The sequence below is a fragment of the Trachypithecus francoisi genome, unplaced genomic scaffold, assembly GCF_009764315.1.
Source record: "Trachypithecus francoisi isolate TF-2019V2 unplaced genomic scaffold, Tfra_2.0 Contig01461, whole genome shotgun sequence".
NCBI lineage: Eukaryota > Metazoa > Chordata > Mammalia > Primates > Cercopithecidae > Trachypithecus > Trachypithecus francoisi.
In genome coordinates this window covers 2,980,416-2,986,987 of record NW_022681433.1, presented here as the reverse complement: position 1 = coordinate 2,986,987, position 6,572 = coordinate 2,980,416, and the positions used below count along the sequence as shown (strand labels likewise).

The 6,572-nt window shown below is 47.1% G+C and overlaps 1 long non-coding RNA gene across 2 annotated transcripts; it reads right to left on the bottom strand.

Annotated features, from left to right (window-relative positions):
* Positions 1-1,563: 1,563 nt before the first annotated feature.
* LOC117097045 lies at positions 1,564-6,533 on the bottom strand. Of its 2 annotated transcripts, XR_004442784.1 has the most exons (3): positions 4,791-6,533; positions 4,118-4,259; positions 1,564-3,116 (listed from the first exon to the last, which is right to left on the bottom strand). It is a non-coding gene; the product is annotated as an uncharacterized LOC117097045 (long non-coding RNA). The 2 variants fall into 2 exon arrangements; XR_004442783.1 differs by having other exon boundaries at positions 1,564-4,259.
* Between the last annotated feature and the right edge of the window lie 39 nt (positions 6,534-6,572).

Below are 6,572 nucleotides of genomic sequence, written 5' to 3'. Positions count from 1 at the left end.
CACGCCCTCACCATACTCACACACACAACTCACACACCCCCCATCACTCTATTCTGTCACCCCACTTGGCCTTTTTTCATATCATTTATCTCATGTGGTATATTATGAATGTATTTGTTGATTGTTGTTATTTATTTTCTGCCTTAGTCCATTAGAATATAAGCTCCTTGAAAGCAGAGATTTTGAATATCCAGAATCCAGAATAGAGACCACCACATAGTACACTTTCAATGAGTAATTATTGAATTATGAATGAATGAAGCATAGTACGGATGAATGGACTGAGGGCCACAGAGTCATTCTCCCAAGGTCATACAGCTGGGAAGTGGAAGAGCTGGTATTCTAACCCGGGTCTGTTTGATTCTGCCTCTCAGAAACCGTAACACATAGGCAAACCCTGATAAATCAAACGCTGATCCGTTGACTGCAAATGCTTGGAGACATCAAACAGCACACTCGAGGCCCTGAGCAGCCACCATAACCTCCTGAGAGGCTTCTCTACCAGAGACACTCTACCTAATGGACTAGGAAGCACAGCTGTCCCTAATCCTGCCCTTCTCTAACTCTTCCACACCAAAAAGCGTGTCTGCACATGGAACTTCTCTGAAATGCCTGGAATTAAACAAAGCAGCACAGCCCCCGCCCCTTGGAAGCTCAGCAATCTAGAACAAACACCGAGGCACACAGGGCTGGTCTTAAGAGCTGGCAACCATATGGTCTGATTTTAGAGGCTAGGAAAGCTTAGTTCAAAAATATCTACCCCTCCCGAATGCCACAGTGCCTGGAATTCCACCATTGAGGGATATGTCTGGGAGTTGAAGCACTATCTCCAATTCTGAGTCACTTGGCTTTGGTTACTCTTTTTAAGACAGTACAACGTTGTATTTAGATTTTTTAAACTCATTTTGTGAGTTTATTTATTTGAATAAATGAGTTGATCTCATTACATTTATTATTATAATACATTTGTCACAATTCCATCATCTTAAATAATTTCTTTTTTTATGCTTCCTTTGTTTTCTGTGTAATCTGAATTTTAGTCCTAACAGTGGTTATCTCCTTGATTTTAAATAAGATGCTTAATTTTCTACTATCAGTCAATTAATCAGAAATCAAATAGTATCTATTATCTCCCAAATACAAAAGGTGAGAAAATTAATGATCTTCTATTTCCTCCCATTTCCTTTCCACCTACTCCTTCTTCCCTGTGAACAGACACTTGTTATTATGTTACTGGATTTTTTTCTTCCTTATGGCTGTATTATTATCATTATTGCTATTATTTTTACATTTGGTCAAGTTTTTTTTTTCCTTTCATGGACTTCTTTTAAATGGAATAAAACTCTGGAAGAGGCTAAAGTTATCGGACACCAATAACTCTGCATGAATTAAATGCTCAAGTTACTTTCCTTTTTTTTTTTTTTTTTTGAGACAGAGTCTTACTCTGTTGCCCAGGCTGGAGTGCAGCAGTGCCATCTCAGTTCACTGCAAGCCTCCGCCTCCCTCCCGGGTTCAAGGGATTCCCCCACCTCAGCCTCCTGCGTAGCTGCCACCATGCCCTGCTAATTTTTTGTATTTTTAGTAGAGATGGGGTTTCACATGTTGCCCAGGCTGGCAGATTACTTTCATTTATTGCAGTAGAGGCTCCTACAGGATGCAGGACAGTAAATAGGCTGGGGGTGGAGAAAACACGAAAAAGGAAATTGGATGACAGATGTGGAAATACACTGAAGGTGAATACCTACTTCTCTGTTTTGCCTTTTGTTGATCATAGAAACAAGGGGAAAACAAAATAGAAACTAAATAAATGTTCGCAGAGGGCACCAAGATTTCGGATGCTCTCATGGTATGGAAGAGGAGCAGTAAGACACACGTGTGCAGATAATCAAAGGTGGGGATGGTGGGTGGGTTGGCGCAAGAGGTGGGACAAGGGAGAGAAGCGCTGACCTTCTCAGGGAGTCCTCTGCATCACTGCTTCTCAACATCACACTTTGAGAGGACTCTTCCAGCTCCAAAGCCCTGGCCACGTCACGTCCTGTCCCCACGGTCACTCCGGCCAGGCAGGCCTCTCATTGTGAAATGGGGCCCTGCGCACAAAAACAACGGCCTCGTGCTTGTGGCAGGCTGAATTCTTTCCGAAACTGCGCTGGGTTTCTTTATCTCAGCCCCTTGTGAGAACACAGGAAACTCTGCTTCCCCAATCCTGAAATATCTGCCTCAGGAAGGAAGGGATATTGTCTTTCCAGGGGCCTCTGTTTGGCGTGTGAGCTAGTTCGATAGCTCGCTTTGTAAATCCACTGCAAAAGCAAACCCACTCAGACCTTCCTTGGAAATGGCATATTTGAAAGATAATGTCCAAATCCGTTTAAACAGTGGGGGAAAAATTAGGTCATAAAACCAGTACAAACTTTGTACAAACTGGTCTAAGCACAATACTGGAGAGGTGTTTGGTTGTTTGGTTTGCTTTCATTTGTTGATTTTTTTGTTTGTATTGGCTTACTAAGAATTGTTCAAAAGAAAAATCATTCAGTTTTTTTTCTTTGACATTCTTGTCCTACTGAGGGAATAATTTGCTAATTCACTTTTCACTGGATCCAAATGGAATTCATTTTTTAGGCCTTATAGAAAACATATAAACCCTTCACTAGTTCAATATTTTACAATTAATTTTGATAAACAAGTAGGTGATACCAGGACATCTTCAGAGATGAATATAATTGAATTCAAGTGCTCTCATGCTGACTATTAAAAGAGTTCAATTTAACATGTTTGCCAGAGACCAGGGGTGGGATGAACCTCCGGCATTGCCTCATAGTGCCAGTGTCCTGGGCTTCTAGAAGCAGCAATGGTATCTGTGGCTGGCCGAGTTTTCTGGGCCATCACCGTGATTTCTAAGCTGGACTCTAGAGCTCATCATGCTCCCACAAGCCTCAGATGGCCTTTATTTCACAGCAGACAACAAACCCACCTTTCTGTCAAAGGCCGTAGATTGACATCCGGAAATGAATTTTTAAACTACGTCTTGAGGCCACTAAATTCCAAGGCTGTTTCTCTTTCTCTCTATCCCATCACCACAGACCCCAGGTGTTATTTGTACACCAAACACAGCCGTGCAACTAAAAAAATAAAAATAAAAATGAAGGTTAAGCGCTCTTTGCCTCCAACTTCTAAAAGAAACTCTCGGGCCGTGTTTCTCAGTTCTGAAATGTACTCTTCCCAGGCGCAGTCTCCGTGTTTTCCAGTGCCTTCCCTGCCTGCCCTGCTCCCCGGGCTCTGCTCCTCCCACTGCCCACCCAAGTGGCCCTGCCTCAAGTGTCCTCCAGCTCACACTGTGCTTCTCAAGCAGTGGCTCCCCGAAGATGTCCCCAGTGAGGAGGGTGAACAAAAAGCGCCTTTCACAGGATCTCCCAGGCACTGCCAGAGCGAGGCAGGCTTTGAGGAGCCTGTCAAGGAGGGCAAAGGCCTCGCTTTGAAAATGCTTCTCCAGTGTGCTGGCTCGTGGGACTTGGCAGGCCCAGGGAACGGCGCCGCGGGGAAGAAAGCTCCTGGATGGGCCTCCCTGGCGGGCACCCCCTGCTCTTTTCATTCGGCCCCATGTGACGCCCGTGAGGGAGCTGGCAGGCCAGGGCCTGGTGAATGAATCCTGTTTGTCAGGGCCCCCGCCCTGACTGCAGCCCCATACGTCAGGACACACGCTTCCCGACTGCTAAATGACGGCTGAGAAAAGGACAGCGGTTTTCGGTGTTTGTAGGACAGGCAGGAGTGGCCGGGCAAGGACGGAGATCAGTCATAGAGGAGAAAGTCCAAAAAGTAAAAACTCCACCGACCACAGGAGACTGCTCTGCTCTGGGCAGCAAGAAGTCCCCATGATTCAGCACACAAAAGCACCCTCTGGCAGCTCGGTCCTGTTTAGTTCTGGGTTCGGTGTAATTTCTTTGTTGAAACTCAGTTTCTCCCTCTGTAAAACAGGTAGAATGACACGAGCCCACGGGAGCTGCTCAGTAAAGCTCTTGTTTAATCACCTAACAAATGGTAAATCCAAGTCCTAAATGCTTACTCCACTGGCCACCAGTAGTGGGTGCGTAATGAGAGTGAGAATTCAAGGGCAGCCACCTACCTTGCCCATCTGTTTACTTTTCCTGCCTTGGTCTAAAATGGTTCCAAGGCCCCAGACTCACAGCAGTCATGCCTCTTCTGCGGCGGCCAGAAGTGCAGAGGACAGTGTTATTCAAGGTCGTCTGAAGAAGGCAAGGACCTACCTGCCACAAAGGGTCATTGTGAAAATGCAAACGTCCAGGAGCAAGGATTAAGGGGAGGACTCCCACGCCGGAGAGCAGCCAAGGGCACCCCCTTGCTGAGAGCAAAAAGAACATGTGGTCACTTCTAGAAGGCAGAGTGACAAGTCAAAGCCTCTCTGTGAGTTAGCAGAAAGCATTCCCTCTGGGTGGAGGAATTACACATACCTTTCTGGGCAGGCAAGTTAGGAAAGGGGTGCCTGTCTGGGCAATCCAGTCAGGACGAGTGCCCTTTTCTCCCAGACTGGGGACACCGTCTGGAGGGCAGCGCCCACTCCCTCTCCCTCTCTGCGCACCGTGGCACACCCTGTGGGGCCCTGCCTTTAACTGCTGTGTAGCTTGACAGGGAAACATCAAGGTCAAACAGGAGGCCTCTCACAGGTGCAGGAAGGAACACCAAAGCATCTTCTTGAGAAATAAACAATGTTGCCTCTTTTAGCTCTAATTTTTTCTGTATGGCTTTGAAGTGGCAGCGTCTAGGGAAACCCCCAATACCTTTCAAGAGGGGAGATCAAGGACTCCTGCGTGTTGCAGTGAAGTTACTGAAGCCATTCATTCATTCGGCCAACAGCCATCACCACAGCTCTACGGCGTGTCCCCGGTAAGTCTGCTGTCAACACACAGACATGGGGGGCGTCAGCACAGCCCTTGACCTCTGCGAGGTCACAATCCAGGGCGGCTGCAAGACCAACAGTAGCGCCCCCCTGAATGAAGTCCAGAGGGGCAGAGAAAGTGCTGGCAGACACAGAGGATGGAGCAACTCACTTATTTTAGAAGAACCAAAGAAGGCTTCACAGAGGTGACTTCTGGGGGTATTCTTAAGTGAGAATTTCTATGACCAGAGCAGACAGGTGGAGGGAAAAGCAGAAGCCTAGCTATAGAGTCAGGAGAGTCTGTGCTATGGCCAAAGCACGGGGTGGGAGGCGCGGAGGCAGGAAGGCCCTGAACACACCAAGAGTTGGGGACGCAGTGGAGAGAGGACCCACAACTCCACCTGGGCCTTAGGGCAGCTCTGACGATGCTGTAAGGCCAGTCTGTAAGGACTGACAATATAGGCATCACCTGGAAGACTTGAACGACCCGGGGAAGACACAGAGGCTTAAGGGCCAAGCCAGAGGGGATGGAGACACAGAGAAGGTGACTCAGGTTTCCAGACTGGACCGGGTGCATGGTGAGGGCACAGGCCTGCAATAGACAATACAGGAATGGAGCGGGTTTGGAAGGCCAATGTTGAATGTGGTTGTGGAGAAGCCAAGTTGAGGCTCCTAACAATGCAGTCCTATAGAAATGCTTAACAGTTAACTAACCAATGATGAATAGCTAGTTTTAAAACTAAAAGGCAAAGAGATTGCAAGGGAACTAGGGCCCTGTACAAGGATCCCTGCCGTGCTCTGGGGCTGTGAGAGTAATTGGGTTAGGGCAACAGTTCTCAGACTTTGGGGTGCATCAGAATCACAGGGCGATGTGGGGGGCCACTAACACTCCAGATACCTCAGCCTCACACCTGGTGGTTTCGTGTCAGCACCGACAGAAGTAACACTGATTCCAGCTCCCCATTTACATCATATTACAAGTCAAGGAGTCCTTTAAACTTTTCAACTTCATTCTCACTAATTAACTAGAAATACCCTCCCCTGTTTACCTTTTAGCTGAATAATCTCTTTAACTGATTAACTGAAGTTAATTCCCGCTGGCCAGCAAAAAGGTCAGTGAAATTAGCCTCAGGAGAAACTAAGATGGCAAAGGCTATTTTGTGGGAGGTGAGAGAAGAGAGAGAAACAGAGACAAGAGACAGTAGGGGGGAATGGCTAAGAATGGTCTGTCTGGGCATTGTTGGTGAAACGGCTTAGCAGTTGTGGAGTCACTAGAGTCACACGTTGTATGTGAACTCACCAAAGCGGACATCAGGGAGCCCTGGAGTCAGTCCCTCATCCTCAGCAAAGGAGGACACTGGCTTCCCGCCAGCCTCAGCAGGTCCACCCTCAGACAAGGCTCCCCATAGGCTCCTCCTCAAGTTGTCCTGCTGTGAACATTGACCCTACAATCTGCACAACCTGTGTAGAATCACTTCCAAGTTGACCGAGACTTGCTAAATTATCTCATGAAGGACAACAAAGGCAGGACTGAAAAATGGAAGAGGGTGAATATAAAGGAAACCCAAAACTCCTACTGTATCTGTCCCTTCTCACATTGTTATAAAGAACAACCTGAGACTGGGTAATTTAGAAAGAAAAGAGGTTTAATTGACTCACAGGTCCACGGGCTGTACAGGAGGCA